The sequence below is a fragment of the Notamacropus eugenii genome, chromosome 7 (genome assembly GCF_028372415.1).
Source record: "Notamacropus eugenii isolate mMacEug1 chromosome 7, mMacEug1.pri_v2, whole genome shotgun sequence".
NCBI classification, from domain to species: domain Eukaryota; kingdom Metazoa; phylum Chordata; class Mammalia; order Diprotodontia; family Macropodidae; genus Notamacropus; species Notamacropus eugenii.
In genome coordinates this window covers 130,915,577-130,933,613 of record NC_092878.1, presented here as the reverse complement: position 1 = coordinate 130,933,613, position 18,037 = coordinate 130,915,577, and the positions used below count along the sequence as shown (strand labels likewise).

At 35.4% G+C, this 18,037-nt stretch overlaps 1 protein-coding gene and 1 long non-coding RNA gene across 4 annotated transcripts in view; one reads left to right on the top strand and one right to left on the bottom strand.

Annotated features, from left to right (window-relative positions):
- GRID2 (glutamate ionotropic receptor delta type subunit 2) overlaps positions 1 to 18,037 on the bottom strand; it is a 1,741,897-nt gene that overhangs the window by 138,509 nt on the left and 1,585,351 nt on the right. The gene's annotated exons all lie outside the window — the stretch shown is intronic.
- Positions 14,749 to 18,037, top strand: part of LOC140514493 (uncharacterized) — a 55,818-nt gene continuing 52,529 nt past the window's right edge. Inside the window, exon 1 of the long non-coding RNA XR_011970708.1 lies at positions 14,749 to 14,897. This is a non-coding gene — a long non-coding RNA (uncharacterized lncRNA). The remainder of the gene's footprint in view (positions 14,898 to 18,037) is intronic.

Genomic DNA, 18,037 nt, shown 5'->3' with positions numbered 1-18,037 from the left:
TATGAAATGAAAAAAAGAGAAATAATAAATTGATGGTCTGTCCTAGATGGGGTGACATGCTGGGGATGAGAAAAAGAAGAAACTAAATGGGGCACCTATAAGCAAAATTATAAATCAGGCAGAATTCATCCTTTTTACTCTTTCACCTTCCTTTCATCCATCTTTTGTCATCCTTCTATAGCTTGTTTCTAGACATTCATTACTCCCATGTTATTTCTAAGTGCCATCTAATTTTCCATTTCCTCTAGGCTTTTCTCTTCTTTTGGACTCCAGATTTCCCTATATCTCCACCAAGTCTTAAACAGACTATTCTGAATCTATTCCTTCAGGACTTTGCTATTTGAATGAAATCCCTGAGCAAATGTTAGTATCCAAATATGTTTTCTAAGCCTTACACTAAAAGAGTAGCTCTCTAATTTGGAGGATTTCACACACAGTAACAGAACATTTTGGTGGAGAGGGGTCTTCGTGGTTACTCAAATCACAGTCCATTAGTCACAGGTTAACAGACAAAAATCTCTGCTGTGATTTTGGGAAGATACTTATTCCAGGAATCCTTAGTCCAACAAAACACTGCATAAGCTCGGGCCTTATGTGTGCACTGGCTGTTGTTTGTTAGAAGTACTTCAGAAATTATTTAACGAAGTAAAGATAAAACAAAAATTCATGTTAATTGGCTTGTAGAATACAGAATGGATCCATGAAGCATCCATAGTAACATATGGAAGCACAATAGAAGAATGCTACATTTTATAGGGAAAGGTTTAGGGATTTGGGATGTGTGTGTTTGTCCTTTGTTGCCAAAGAAGACTACGCCATCAGAGAAATGATGACATGACTTGCACTTGACTTTGCTTTGAGTGAGGGAGGGCTGTGCAGGTCACCAGCCTCACTTTTCCTCCAAGGCCACCTGAATTCAGTGACCAGATATTCATCAGGATGACTGGAGATGACCCAGAATAAGACAATTGGGGTTAAGTGACTTGCCCAAGGTCCCACAGCTAGTGAGTGTCAAGTGTCTGAGGTGAGATTTGAACTCAGGTCCTCCTGACTCCTGCCCTGGGATCCCAGGGATTTAGGATGGTCATTGATTGAAGGATAACAATTCCAAGAAGCAAGAAAATGTCTCTAAAACAGAACATTATTGTAAAAAAAGAGGTTTTCAAAAGCTAAATTGAAAAGGACACTACTTAATAATTTTTTTGAACTTTTGAAATTCTGAACTTAAATACCAAGTAAAAGGAACATTTCTGTATGCAAATTAGAACAGTAAAAGCCTACGTGTGAAACCACGAATCTCTAGCATGCACATTTCCCCTCCTTTTAAATGTATTATAAATTCAATAACTTTCAAAGCTGTCCTATTTCTCTGAGTTTTCCACTGGCCTCTTTTCTTCTTCTTCTGTGCATTAAAAACAAAAACTTCAATGACCTTTTTAACTTTCTCTTTTTTTAAAATTACTATTACTAGCTCCCCTTCTCCCATTCCCCAACACCTTATATCTATATTTGAAAAAAGAAAAAAAAGCAAAACCTATGTAACAAATACACATAGTCAAGCAAAACAAATCAAGGCATTGACCATATACACAAATATATGTCTCATTCTACACCTTAAGTTTATTACACATCCATCAGAAGATGGGTAGCATACTTCATTTTTAATCTTCTGGAGTTGAGCTTAGTCAATGCATTTATCAGAGTTCTTGAGTCTTTCAAAGTTGTTTTTCTTTACAAGTTTGACATTACTAAATAAATTGTTCTCTAGGTTCTTTTCATTCCACTTTGAATCAGTTCATATTAGTCTTTTGAGGTTGCTGTGAAAGGCTCCCTTTGGCAATTTTTTTTTATAGTACAGTAGTATTCCAGTATATTTGTATACCATAGGTTGTTCATTCTCCAATTAATGAGCACCCCCCCTTAATTTCCAGTTCTTTAGCTTTGCATAAAAGAGTTACTATAAATATTTTTGTTCATACGCATCTTTTCTTCTTTAATTGATCTCTTTGTATAGGCTTATTTGTAGTATTACTGGATCAAAAGTATGTGCAGTTTAGTGACTTTTTAACGTACTTCCAAATTGTTTCTGGAATGACTGGACCAAACAGTATTCCAACCAGACATTAACATACCTATTGTTCCATGTTTCTTCCAAAAATTTTCATTTTCCTTTTCTGTTCTTTTTGACAATCTCATGGATTTGATGGGGCACTTCAGAACTATTTTATTATTTTAATGAGCAGTACTCTGATTATTAGTAATTTAGAGCATATATTCACATGGCTATTGACAGCTTGGACGGTTCCTTTGGGAGCTGCCTACTCATATTCTTTGACCATTTATCTATTAGAGAATAATTTTTACTTTTATAAATTCTAATCAGTTTCTTACATATCTTAGATGCCAGATCTTTACCAGAGAAATCTGCTGTAAAGATGCTTTTTTTCTATTTTTAATTTTAACTGCATTGGTTTCAATTTTATATAATCAAAATTCTTATTTTATCATCTATGATTTTTTCTGAAATCTTAGAGTTGTGAAAAGTTTTTTCTTTTTTCCTTGTTTTTCTAATTCGTTCATATTGTGACTTTTTATATCCAAGTCATGTATCCATTTGGAGTTTGGCATATGGTGTGAAAGTTGGCATAGCCCTAATTTCTATCAGGCTATTTTCCAGTTATTTTTAGTAGCTTTTTGTTGGAGAATAAGAAATTGGGTCTTTGAGTTTATTTAGCATTCTGCTTCTAAGATCAGTTGTTTCTGTTTGTTGCATACCTAATCTGTTCCACTGATTGACTTTTCTATTTTTTTGTTCAGTACAAAATTATTTTAATTATGTTGCTTTGTAGTATAATTTGAATTCTGGTACTGTTATACCACCTTCTTCCCCATTTTAAATTGTTATTTCCATTGAGATTCTGGATCTTTTGCTCCTCCTGATTAATTTTCATTGAGTGCTACCTATTATTCTACATAGATAAACTTCAAGTTCCCCACTACTTTTGATCATTATATAATTTTTTTTTTACTTATTTTGATCAGATTCTCTTTAGTCTTCAAATTTTAGATAATCTTTCTAAGGGTAGTTGCCAAAATACAAACTGTTGGATTTTAATAATTTAATTTTCAAAACTTAATGTACTGCCTATGTGTCTTTGGACCAGTCACTTTACCTTTCTTAGTTTTAGTTCTCTTCTATAAAATGTGGTTGGATCCCATATAGGGTTATGACCCCCAGTTCAAGAAGCACTTAAGGGGTTGCAAGTAGAAAAAGTTTAAGAAGTCCTTGAATAGATGACCTTGAAAGTCCCTTCTAGCTATGATACTATGATGCTTACTTTTCTTTTTTGGACCATTGCAACTTTCCCAAATTCCCCTTCCCAGAAAGTTCTTATAACAAAGAAAAATATGAAATTAACACTATGTCATATCTGTGATATATACAATATTCTATACTCATAGTCATCTTTCAATTCTCCTATAGAGAAATGTATCATCAGTTCTTTGAGAAACTAAGACTTATAATCATATTTATTCTAATTTCTTTAATGTTTTCATTTACATAATAATAATAATACTTGTTTATATTCTTCTCCTGGTTCTGCTCAGTTCACTCTGTATCAAATGTATATCTTTTCATGTTTCTTTGATCTCTCATATACATAATTTATTATACCCAATGATATTTTATTATATTCACATAAAACAATTTGTTTTCATCATTTTATTCCATCAAAAATATTTTTCTGTTTTTCTGTGTCCCTTCCAAAATTAAAAAAGAATATTTCCCCCAATTTTATATATGTGAATTATTTTAGTTCGAATTTTGTTTATTAAAAGGGATTTAGAGTTTTCCATGTGTGATTATTAATCATATACATTTCTTATCCATATATCTTTTGATATATCTTTTTTTGTCCTATCTTTTGACCTATTAGGAGATGCTTTAATCCCCTCCAATTTGTGTCAATTCCATGCTATAGGCTGAATATCAGATTTTTATAAGAAAAATTTGAGGAAAATATTTTTCTTCACCAAACATCTTATCATTTTACTCCAGCTACACTAATTTTGTTTATAACACACATTTTTAATTTCAAGTAATCCAAATAGGTTTTTTTTTTTTTTTTGGTATCTTATGATGTTTTCTCCTCATCCCAATCATAAGAATAAAAGGTATTTTGTTCTTTTTCAATGTTATTATATGATTTTATTTCGATCACAGCCTACTCAGAACTTTTTGAAGTATTTGATCTAAGATATTGATTTAAATAGATTTTCTACAGAATTGCTTTCCCTTCAATTCTTGTCAAATAGAGAGTCCTTTGCTCAGGACTTTGTGTTTATTTGTTGACAGAACATTACAGGTTACTGTATTCCTTTGTTTCTAAGTCTTGCTTATTTAGTAAGGTTCACTGATCTACTTTTCTATTTGTTTTTAGGTAAAATGAAATCGTTTTAATCATTATTGCCATATGATAAAGCTTGAGATTTGGTCATGGCATGTTTTCTTCATTCTTAGCATGTTTTTCCATTATTTTTGTTGAAATTCTTATCTTTAATAATTCCAAATGAATTTTACTATTATTTCATCAAGTCCTACAAACAACCATTTGAAACTTTGCCATGACGCTAAACCTGCAAATTATTTTTGGCAATAATGTAGTTTTTATTTTGACAAAAGTCATGAACAATAAATAACTCTGTAGTTGTGTTTCCTGTGTTTTTGTGAAAATAGATTTATAATTGAATTTACATAAATTCTGAGTATCTTGTTAGGTTAGCTCACTTGTTATTTTGAATGAAATTCTCTGCTGTGTCTTTCTCCTGAATTTTAACAATGAATATTTGGAAGGACTGGTGGTTTTTATTGATTTATTTTGTATTCTTGCCTAAAGCTGATAATTATATTTATTATTTTTTCTTATTCTTCTGAGATTTTCTAAGTAAACCATAAAACTAAACAATAAATTTGCCTCCCTTTTCCTTGCGTTTATATTCCCTCATTTTTTTGGGGGGGGGTCTTATTAAAAGTAGTATCTCTTACTGTAGCAAATAATTATGGTATAGTGGGTGGAGGTCAGCATTGGGGTCCTGAATATTTGAGTTCAATTCCTTCTTCTCATATGTACTTATATGATGTCTCAGTTATACTTTTATTTAATATAATTATTTAATGTTTCTATTATTTGTCCCTTGACCCACTCCTTTTTTGAAAAAAATTCTCTAGATGACTTAAAACTTTTTACTGTTACATTTAGAGTTTTGAGTTGTCTCATTTCCCCCTTCCCTACATCATAATACTGCGTTGGAGAAGGCCAATATTTGATATAGACACAGACATATGTAGACATATATAGACATATATACACATGTGTTTATATACATGTATATATAGAGAACCATATAATATATAATTCCATATACAGGTATACCATATATATATATATATATATATATATGTATGTATATATTGCAGGTTTGATTCTTGACCACCACAATAAAGTGAGTCACATAAATTTTTTTGGTTTTCCAGTGCATACAAAAGTAAGTTATGTTTTATTGTAGTCTATTAAGTGTGCAATAGTATTATGTCTAAAAACAAAGTACTTTATTGCTAAAAAACACTAATGATTACCTGAGCCTTCAGCAAGTATGAATCTTTTCGTTGATATGGGGCCTTGCCTCCGTGTTAATGGCTGCTGACTGCTCCAGGTGGCAGTTGCTGAAGGTTGGGATGGTTGTGACAATTTCTTAAAATAAGACAACAATGAAGGATACAGCATCAATTTACTCTTCCTTCCACTTGACCACTTAGAGGGCATTATAGGTTAATTAACTGACCTGATTCAATATGGTTGTGTCTCAGGTAACAGGGAGAGAGAAAGGAGAACAGCTTGTTGGTGGAATAGAACACACACATTTATCAATTATGTTTGTGATCCTATATGGACACTGTTCATGATAGCCCCAAACAATTATGACATGTAGTAAAATCAAATATCACTGATCAAGATCACCATGACAGATGAAGAGGTGTGTGTTCATCCTTCATTGCCGAAGAAGACCATGCCATCAGAGAAATGATGACATGACTTGCACTTGACTTTGTTTTGAGTGAGGGAGGGCTGTGCAGGTCACCAGCCTCACTTCTCCTCCAGAGCCATCTGAATCCAGTGACCAGATATTCATCAGGATGACTGGAGATGACCCAGGATGAGGCAATTGGGGTTAAGTGACTTGCCCAAGATCACACAACTAGCAAGTGTCAAGTGTGTGAGGTGAGATTTGAACTCAAGTCCTCCTGACTCCTGCACTGGTGCTCTATCCACTGCACCACCTAGCTGCCCCTACCATGACAGATATAATAATGATGAAAGAGTTTGAAATTTTGGGAAAATTACCAAAATGTGACAGAAACTACATGAGCACATGCTGTTGGAAAAAATGGCACTCACAGATGCAGGGTTGCCCCAAACTTTCAATTTATAGAAAACATAATATCTTCAAAGCACGATGAGGTGAAACACAATAAAGTGAGGTGTGATCAATTCTTTCTCTAGAGATGGATAATATTTTCCTTCATAAATCTTTCATAGCTGATCTGAATGTTGATGTTACTCAGAATAGTTCCTCATTCACAATTACTATTCAAACAATATTGCTGTTACTGAATTTTTTATTCTTTTAGTTCTGCTTATTTCACCGCATTATTTCATGCAAACCTTTCCAGTTTTTCTAAAATCAACCAGTTCATCATTTCTTAAAGTGTGTTAGTATTCCAACACAACCATATACCACAACTTGTTCAGCCACCCCTCAGCTGATGGGCATCCCTGCAATTTCTAGCTCCTTGCTATCACAAAGTGAGCCGCTATAAATATTTCAGAATCTATAGGTTCTTTTCCTTTTTCACTGATAACCCTGGGAAACAGACCTAATCATGGTATTATTTGGTCCAAGGGTATATACACAGTTTTATGACTCTTCAGGCATAATTCCAGATTGCTATCAAAAATGGCTGGATCAGTTCACAGTTCTAACAGTGTATTAGTGTCCTAATTTTCTCACATCCCCTCTATCATTTGTAATTTTCCTTTTCTATCATTTTAGCCAGCCTGATAGGTATGAGATGGCACTTCAAAGTTGCTTCAATATGTATTTCTCTAATAAATAACGATTTAGAGCATTTTCATATCACTAGATATAGTTTTGATTTCTTCCTCAAAAAAACTGCCAGTTTACGTCCTTCGATTTGATATTCTTTGGTTACCTCATTTATCAATTGGAGAATGACTTACATGTTATAAATTTGACTCAGTTTTCAACATATTTGGAATATGAACCTTTTATCTGTATCTCCCCCCCGCCCGATTTTCTACTTTCCTTCTAATCTTGGTTGTATTGGTTTTATTTGTACAAACCCTTTTAAATTGAATGTAATCAAAATTATCCATTTTATGTCTCAGATGCTCTCTATCTCTTATTTATTCAAAAATTTTTCTCCCATCCATAAAACTGATAGGTAGTACGTTCTATGCTCTTCTAATTTACTTATGCCATCTCCCTTTACATCTAGATCATGTACTCATTTTGAACTTACTTGGTAAATGGTGTAACTTATTCTAGATGACTTGATCTAAAGGATATGGTCCTATCCTTCTGGCTAGTACTCAAAAAATGGACATTGGCATTAACATCTACTGATGGCTACAGAATAAGATTTGCTCAAAAGACTTATTGGAGGATTGAGTAAATCTAAAAACTCTGAACTTGGAGGAAAAGTGGAGGTTCACTCCTCTCATTTCTGTGACCCTGAGATCACCAATGCAGAGGGTGTAATTCTTTGTTAAAAGGCTTAAATGAGCTGTAGTTGTGCTATTAAACTATATTTTAGATGAATTAGACTCACGGCATTATGTAATTTTAGAGTTATAATGGATCTTAGAGATAATTTTCTTTCTAAAGATGAGAAAACTGAAGTCCAAGGTTAATTCCTTGTGCAATTCCTTTAATGTGGATGCTCCTTCCTCTGACTCTGGCTGCCATTGCATTCATAAAAAAATATGTCTACTAGATGAGCTTCTGATAGTGAACCTCTCTGAGCCTTAGCTAGGCTAGGATGGTACTTGGATGGCAGCTACACCATCCATCATAAGGCCCATAACTGAAGCATTTCCGGCTTGATAAATCCTACCAGAGCATGATCTCCACTGATAAAGACATAAATTATTCAATGAGGCAATGCAGTAGGGCTTCAGGGGATGAGTATTTTTATAACTTATATCATTATTCATATGCCTACTTGTTTGTTTCTATAAAATCTTTAATAGTTTATGCATGCTTGATTAAAATAGGAAAGGAAAGAAGCCATGCTAGTTAGTGGCACGGGTCTTTAGACCCTATTCCTGGGGAAGCTCAGTTTAGTGGATTGCTTGAGTGAGGGAGTTCTGAGCTGTAGTAAGGCCAAAGTTTGTTGGGTATACACCTTTAGGCCAGTACCAATATAAGAAATCCCTGCAATGGAAATGCAGCAGGCTGCATAAGGAGGGATAAACTGGACAAGCTCAGAAATAGTTTCCATGCTGATCAGCTATGGGATTGGGCCCATGAGTGATTACTGCACTTTTAGGTTAGGGAGGACCAGTCTTGACACTTAGTGTGACCATGGGCAAGTCTTTTCACCTCTCTCAATCTTAGTTCCTTTATTTAGCCATGGCAAAAGAAGGATATTCAATAGTTTTACGCATTGAAAACACTGCGAGTTGATTAAACTGAGAAAAGTTCCCTTTTAAGTTACCTATGATGGTCCACCAGTCAAGCATCAGAGATAGCTTGAAGCTCCTTATTTTGTCTCAGAGGGAACAGGAAAGGATGTCAACAGTGAATCTGTTTCCCTTTGGACTGCTTGTCGCCCTGGTGCTGTTACTGCTGTGGTTGGGAAGTATGTTCAAATTCACTTTTAATCTATAGTCTCCACAGTTTCCAAGGTTCTACTTTTCATTTGCATTCTCAACCATGTAATCACTTTCAGCAAGCTGGCTAATGTGCTCTTTGTGGTTGATGACCCCCCCCCCCCTTGAAAACTCCACTGTGCTAGGATAGCGGTTTCCTGACACTACCCCCCTTACCCTGACACAGATTTTACCCCACACATAATGCCCACCACCTTGCCAACTTCCTTCCTTTACTCATTCTTTTTTTTAAAAATTTATTTATTTATTTTTAGATTACAGCATTCATTTCCACAAAATTTTGAGTTCCAACTTTTCTCTCCATCTCTCCCTTCCCATCTCCCCATAGTACTTTGCATTCTGATTACCCCTTCCCTCAATGTACCCTCCCACATTCCATCCTTCCCTTATCCCCATCTTTTCTCTTTTCTTGTGGGGCAAGATAAATTTCTATACCCCATTACGTGTGCTTTTTATTTCCCAGTTATATGCAATAATAATTCTCAACATTCATTTCTAATATTTTGAATTTCAACTTCTCTCCCTCCCTCCCTCCCTAACCATCCCCACTGAGAAGGCAAGCAATTCAATACAGGTTATATATGTGTCATTTTGCAAAAGACTTCCATAATAATCATGCTGTATAATACTAACTATATTGCCCTCTATCCTACCCTGTCCCCCCCTTTTTTTATTCTCTCATTTGACCTTGTCCCTTCCCAAGAGTGTTTATTTCTAGTTACTCCCTTCTCCCATTTACCCTCTCTTCTATCATCCCCCTCACCCCACTTGTCCCCTCCTCCTCTACTTTTCTGTAGTGTAAGATAGATTTTCATACCAAATTGAGTGAGCATATTATTCTCTCCTTAAGCCATATGTGAAGAGAGTAAGCTTCCCTTTTCCCCTGTCATTTTCTCCCTTTTCCCCTCCATTGAACAGGGTTTTTCTTATCTCTTTTATGAGTTATAGCCTGCCCCAGTCCATTTCTCCTTTTCTCCTCCCAGTATTTTTCTCCTTCACCCCTTAATTTTTATTTAATTATTTTTTATGAGTGCCATCTCTTCTGATTCAACTCAACCTGTACTCTCTGTCTATATGTGTGTGTGTGTGTGTGTGTGTGTGTGTGTGTATGTGCATGTGTGTGTATAATCCCTCTACCTACCCAAATACTGAGAAAGGTCTCAAGAGTTACAAATATTGTCTTTCCATGTAGGAATGTAAACAGTTCAGCTTTAGAAAGTCTTTTATGATTTCTCTTTCCTGTTCACCTTTTCATGCTTCTCTTGATTCTTGTGTTTGAAAGTCAAATTTTCTCTTCAGTTCTGGTCTTCATCATGTATGCTTGAAAGTCCTCTGTATCATTGAATGGTCATTTATTCCCTTGAAGTATTATACTCAGTTTTGCTGGGTAGGTGATTCTTGGTTTTAATCCCAGTTCCTTTGACTTCTGGAATATTTTATTCCAAGCCCTTCGATCCCTTAATGTAGAAGCTGCCAGATCTTATCCTGATTGTATTTCCACAATACTCAAATTGTTTCTTTCTAGCTGCTTGCAATATTTTCTCCTTGACTCGGGAACTCTGAAATTTGGCCACAATATTCCTAGGATTTTGTCTTTTGGGGTCTCTTTCAGGAGGTGATCAGTGGATTCTTTCAATATTTATTTTGCCCTCTGGTTCTAGAATATCAGGGCAATTTTCCTTGATAATTTCTTGAAAGATAATGTCTAGGCTCTTTTTTTGATCATAGCTTTCAGGTAGTCCCATAATTTTTAAATTGTCTCTCCTGGATCTACTTTCCAGGTCAGTTGTTTTTCCTATGAAATGTTTCACATTATCTTCTATTTTTTCAAACTTTTGGTTTTATTTTCTAACTGCTTAGTTTATCTCATAGTCATTAGCTTCCCTGAACTCAATTCACTCTTTTAAGGAACTACTTTGTTCAGTGAGCTTTTGAACCTTCTTTTCCATTTGACTAATTATGCTTTTTAAAACCTCCTTCTCTTCATTGGCTTTTTCCAATTGAGTTAGCCTCTTTTTAAAGGTGTTATTTTCCTCAGCATTTTTTTGTTTCTCCTTTAACAGGCTGCTGACATGCTTTTCAAGCTCTTCTATGGCCTGAGCCCATTTCGTATTCATTTTGGGGGTACTAGAGGCAGGGTCTTGACTTCCTCTGACAGTGTGCCTTGTTCTTCCTCATCTGAAAGGATGGAAGTAGACACCTGTTCATCAAGAAAGTAACCTTCTATGGTCTTATTTTTTTCCCTTTTTTTGGGCATTTTCCCAGCCAGGTACTTGACTTCTGAATCCTTTGTCAAGAGGAGAGTCCTAGTGCTTTTCCTCTCCCCAATACAAGGCTGAGATTCAAATCTGCTGCTCAATTTCACCAGAGGCTTTAAGCTGAGCTCCCTGGACAATGGACCCAGGCTGCTTCTTGGGCCACTGTAGTTGCCTGTCTCCTACTGTTGCAGCTGCCTGGAGGCTAGTGCTGGGGGAACCCCATTCCCCTCTTGCCCAGTTGGGAAAGCCCTCCCACACTCACCTTTGGAGCTTTCTTTGTCATTTGTGGGTTGAGGGATCTGGGACCCTCCCTGATGAGAATTCTGTCCCAGAAGTTTGTTCAGGTCCTGTTCCTCTCAGTGCTTCGGGGCCAGGGCTGGGCTCCTGCTCTGGTCAGTGGCCCATCAGATAGATTTTTTCTAGCAGCCTTCCAGGTTACCCTTGGCTAGAAACCTCTTTCAGTCTGTTGTTCTGTGGCTTCTGCTGCTCTAGAATTCATTGAGAGTCATTTTTTTACAGGTATTTTGTGGGCTATGGGGGAAGCACTAGAGTATATACATCTTTCTACTCCACCATCTTGGCTCCACCCCCTTCTTTTACTCATTCCTAAGGATAACATTATTTAGTCTCCATTTAACTTTTTTCTTTTTCCTTGACTTGTATAAACTTGTTCATTTAAGTTTCTTTTGTTCACTTGATTTGCCTTTCAAAGTCTTTGCCCAGTTTTATTTTTTTTCTAAATGGGAATGTTCAAGAGTAAATGATTCTGCTAACATGTATTTTTCACTCTTGGAGGATATATTACTCCTGTATAGAAATCATGTTCCTTTGTTTTTTGATATATAATACTTGATTCTTTCTCTTCTTATTGATGCACTTTTATACATAATTCAGAATGGGTTTCTTTAATTTGTGATTTGTCCTTTTCTAGCTGCTCAAACTATTTTTTCTTTGACCTGAGAGAAATGGGTCCTAACAAATATATTTCTGGTAATGTTATACTTGGAATTCCATTCTGGTGGTCATCTGTGAATCTAATCAACATACACTGTAAGACTGGTTCTAATACTTCTGAGCAATTTTCATTTATGATTTCTCAAAAAAATATTCAGACAAGTTGCTCCTTTGTGCCCTTCATGAACAAGATGATTCTTCTGTTATCGCTCTGAACTCTATTTTTTTTTTCAGTTTAGATGTTTTGGAAAGTAGATTATCTCATGTGTTCTTCCAAATTTTCTCTTTTAACTTTATAGGAATTCAGAATACGGAGTGAAGCAAAGAGTTGATAATAATGACATTCATGGGGGCTTAGATCACATGGCCTTCTTTTCACTATTGTATTGTGACACACAGACAGTGGTGTAGGTTCAGAGTAGGGCACAGAAGGGAGAGAAGTGTGCAAAATTTAGAATGTGGTTAGTAGTTCAGTCTGATGCTGTTTTATTTTCCTTGTGGGGATTTGTTTTCTTTTCGACATCTGTTTTCTATTACTTTTATGGAGAATTTGATAATCATTCTTTTGGAACATACTTTTGCTTCAGGACATCATACTTGCCTCACACTTGATAGATTTTTAATAGCCCTTTGCTGTTTAACCTCTCCTTTTCTGACTCCTTATCTGTTGCCTCACTCATTTACACAGGCATTCCCAATGTTGTTCCCTAGGGTCTTTTCCTTCTCTGAAATAAGTTCTTTGGTAATCACATATTGTCTTATTGTTCTAGATGAATTCCAAATCTATTTCTCCATTCTTGTTTTATCTTTCTGAGATCCAGTGTGCTATGCCAAATTTTATGCAGAACATCTCCACCTAGGTCTCCTTCTAGCATTTAAACTTCAGTGTCATAAATTGAGTTTATTATTTCAGTGACTTACCATCATTAATTTAGTTTCCCATGTCTGAAAAATATCATTATTGTCCCTCTTTCTTATTTCTCATATTCAAGTCTTGTAATTCAACCTTGATTTTTCTCCGCTATTCCCATTCGCATTATCCTAATATAGGTCCTCATTACTACTCTCCTTGACTGTTACAATACTTATCTCATAGACTTATTTTTTTGCCACCGTTCAGTCTCATCCAGTTTTAATCAATCAGTAAATCAACAGTAAGAATTTATTAACTGCCTACTCTGTGCCAGGCTCTATGCTAGTCATTGAGTATTCAAAGACAAAAATGAAACTGTCCTTCTCTTTAAGAAGGTTGCATTCTATCCAGGGAATCTTTACATATCTTCCAGATCAACTCTCCTTATATATGCCTGGTCATGACACTCCTTTACTCAAAATCTTCAATAGTTCCCTAATGCCTACATGCAACTTTCAAACACTTTCCCCTGACACGTGAGGCTTCCCCCAAATCTAATAAAACCTCATCTTTCCAGTTTTATTTCAAATGACTCTCCTCTGCATGCTCTGTGTTCTGAACAAATTGGACTATCCTCTCTTGCTCAAACACACAATAGACTCTCCTGTCTCCATACCTTTGTTCATGTTGTTTTCTGTGTCAGAAATGTAATTCTTCTCTTTGCCTATTGAATTTCTAGCTGTTCTTTAAAGATTATCTGAAAAGTTCTTTCCTACAGAAAGTCTTCCTTGATGTGTCCAAATAACAAATATCTTTTCCATTTGAACCCAAAAATTACACTTTTAATATATTAGTTTTGTATTAGACCTAGTATACATGTAATTAGTCATATTAATTATTAATAAAGACCAACAATATAATGAATATACAATACATAATCCGCACACAAATTACATTAATACATAAGTATATATGTTATATAATATTATATAAACACATACTAGGTAAATTTCATTAATACATTAGTATATCAATTATATTAATAGTTACTATACTAATCCATTTATATTATCATTCCAATAATTTTAGTTTGATAATGCATGTATCATGTCTCACCTAACATTCCATTTCCTCAGTACTTAGCATTGCTTTTGTGCTAACACTTAATGAATACTTGTTGAATTGGGAACTCAAAGTGCTTCACTGAAATGATTTTTGTTTTAGTTTGGAGAGACACTTCTAAACTTTTTGTTTGCTCTCAGGAAAAACACGTATAGCTTTACATAATACATTCCTTGGTGCCTCTGTCAAGATTCAGTGTGATGGATTGGACTGACATGTGGGCATACCCAGTCCATCAGTACTTTGAGAACAGAGACTATTTCATTTGTGTCTTAATCTCCTGCAAAGGACTATGTTATTTCAGTTCTTTTTATACAGCATTTGATTGATAAATGCTTTTAAAACTGAATTCAATTATAATTTATCTCTAAATAACTACATGACCAAATCATTCAACATAGTATTAAATGCTATGGTACAATCAAAGATGAAGTCCATTTGCTTAATAACTTAACTTGCTTAATATACATTAAGAAATGATAGGGGTAGATTATGGGCAAATATGATGATCTTAATTCATGAAGTGACATAATTTCAATGAAAAATGGATCAAATGTCATGTAATATTTTTATTCTTCTAGCCCAGTGAGAGATTTCTTTGACTTCTTGTGAGGCAGCAAAGGGGAATAGGAATACTCATTACTGCTGCTTACTTGTGGTCAGCTGCTGTATCTCACCAGCTTCACCTTCTGACAGATCTGCCCCTCGGGACAATGGAAGGATTGATGTCAGCAGGTACCTTGTTTTATCACTAAATCTCAAGTCACTAAAAGGCTCACAGGCATTTAAATATAAGAAAGGCTACACTCAGACAGGAAGGGAAATTAGAGATAACAGAAATTGCAGCTCCATCCTTTTTGCTCTGTGTTCATGGGAAAGTCATGCTGTTCTCTCAGGCTTTAGTATTTTCAGCGATAATATGCTAATAATAAAATACCACTCCTCTTTATCATTCTAAATATTTATGTGACCTGTAACTAGAACCAGAGACTATCAGAGTTGGAAGAGACCTCAGTTGCTATCTGATCTAACTCATGTTTGAGAAGTAATTCCCCATATAGCAGACCTGATCTTTCACTTTGGTTGAAAGGTCTCTAGTGAGGGGGAGCTCACTATATCCTAAGGTATCTCCATCAATTTCACTTTTGAATAACTCTAATTGTCAGGAAGTGTTTTTTGACAATAAACATAAATTTGCCTCTTTGCAACTTCTTCCTCTGGCTCCTAGATCTGCCCTGAGGGCCCAAAGAGAGCAAGGCTAATTTCTTTTACATGACAGCCCTTCAAAACTTGAAGACAACTATCATGTCTTCTCTTCTCCAGGCTAAATGCATTTACTTCTTTAAACCTAAACTCAAATGATATGAACTTAAGGTCCTTCAACATTCTGCTTGTCTTCCTCTACACTCTCCAGCTTAAACAGTGATATTCACAACTAAATAAGATATTCTATATAAGATCTGAAGAAGGAAGAGTGTAGTGGGAGTATCACATCCCTTTTCCTAGAAGCTAGACTTCTAGTAATGAAGCCTAAAATTATATTACCTTATTTAGATGTCACTTCACATTGATGATTCATATTTAGCTTGCAAGCCATCACAATCTCCAGACATTTTTTTCAGACGAGGTATGCTCTCAAGTCACACTTCCCCCCATCCACACCTTTTGATGTTGATTTTTTTAAAGAAACAAATTTTAGACTTTTCACTTATCTTTGTTAGATGTCATATTATTAGATTCAATCCAATGTCCTTGTCAGTCAAGATTTTTAAAAATCCTGACCTGACACCTATATATTTGCTTTGAAATATTTTCACATTTTGTAAGCGTAATATTTATGTTATTAGCCAAGTCACTCTTTGAGGCACTTGAGTGGAGAACTCTTTCCAGTCTGACATCTAAGCAAGGTCTACTCCTTGGGTCCATTAACTGCTTTGTTATCTGATTATAATATTATTATCTGATTATAGTATTATTTACATAAAAATAGAAGAGAAACTTTACCAAAGGCTTTGATTAAATCTAGGTGAACTGCATTTGCCTAATCTACCATGCAGTAAGTCTGGGAAAAAAAAAAAGAGTAGTACATTAGTCTAGTGTGGCCTATACTTTACTCTTTTTCTAAATGTTCATGAACTGAACCTTTAAAAACACTGCTGAGAATTTTGCCAGGAGTTCAAGTAGGGATCACTGTTCTATCATTTATAGAGCCCAATCTCTTCCTTTGTCTTTTTCTTCTTCACTTCTTTTTTTCTCAAATCCTGAAGTAGATTCCATTTGCAGCACTTTTGTATTTATCTTATTACCCTTTCTTATTCCCACTTTCTGTACTTAAAAAAAAAACACACACAACAATTTTAAACTAGTTAGCTTCCCTTATATGTACTTTGTCCATTGAGAAAATGAACCTTCATCTTTAATGTGGTAATTCTCTGTGTCTTCAAATTTTCATTATTGAGAGAATTTTCCATCCCCCCTTGGGCTGACTTCTCTACAGAATGTTAGTCCTATTGCATGCTATCTACATTTCCTCTGAACCATTTGAACCATTTGATTTGCCCTCCACATATCTAGGGCACATGATAGCTATTTAATAGAATCCCTCTCCTCAAACATCAATAAGAAATAGACACTCCTCCTCTTGAAAGATCCCAATATTTCTTGCATCTCCATGTCCAGCAACCAATATTTTTTTTGTGATAATTTGATTCCAAATAGAATTTTTCCTGTCATTTCCTCTACCTTTAATCAGGAAGTTTTATCTTCTCTGGACTTTCATGCCACGTGAACAATGATATAGAGGACTAGACATTTCTTCTGATCCTCTTGACCTTTCAGATCTATCTAACACAAAGTGATGTCAGATGTCACATATTCTAGGATCCACAGAATACAAAAGAAGGTTAAAAAATCCCCAAATCCAGGAACTGATGCTTACTGTCCCTGAGTTTACTTAACACCTTTCATCTACTCCCCATGTTACTGGCAGTGGGACTGTACTAGTAGACTCAAGGACATGACACAGGCCTACAACAAAACTCACTCTTACACCTTGGTCCCCATTCCATCTTTCCAGTGTCTTAAAGACTCTGGCACCAAGTTGTGGAAGTTTGCATGGTTCAAAATAGCCAGTTTGCCCATAGACCTTTAGGAGCAAATATCTGACAGGAGTTGCAACCCTATATAGCATCAACACTGCTAGTGTCATTCCAGATAACCAAGGAACAGAGGGAATGAGGCAAATCACCAGAATAGGACACAGGATATACAGGGGTAGGGAGGGGCACTGAGGAACACCTCACCAAGTCTGAAGGAATAGCACAGCATTTAGCTGAAGCTGGTTTTTATCACCCAAAAGTTAATGGGGAAAGTTGAGACCTAGAATGGTGAACCAGAAATTGCCCAATATGGAAGGAGGCTGAGATGCATTAAGATGCAGCCCCTAAGGAAACTGATCAGAAGGGAAGGAGTCAGAAAGTGAATGATAGTGGAAATAACGAACAACAACAACAAAAAAAGATTGAAATTACCAAAGATTTCAGGGAACAGAAAACTCAAGGACTATAAACATAAACAGATAAATCAATAAGAGAAACAATAACAGCAGAAGAAAATATGACCTCTAGATCTAGTAAATGAGATCAGGCATCAGTGATTAAATACCACAAAGCAAAGGAAAATGAGTGAACATTTGATGAGACAGAGGACCCTGGGAACCACAACAAACTGTTCCTGAATAGTTCAAAAGGGATATGAAGTTTATGAGAGCAGAATTTATAGCCTGCAGAGCAAAAATAATGAGCAGAATATAAAAACTGGAATCTGCAATGGCTATCATCACCAAAGAGACAGGAGTGAACAAAATTGGGAATGAA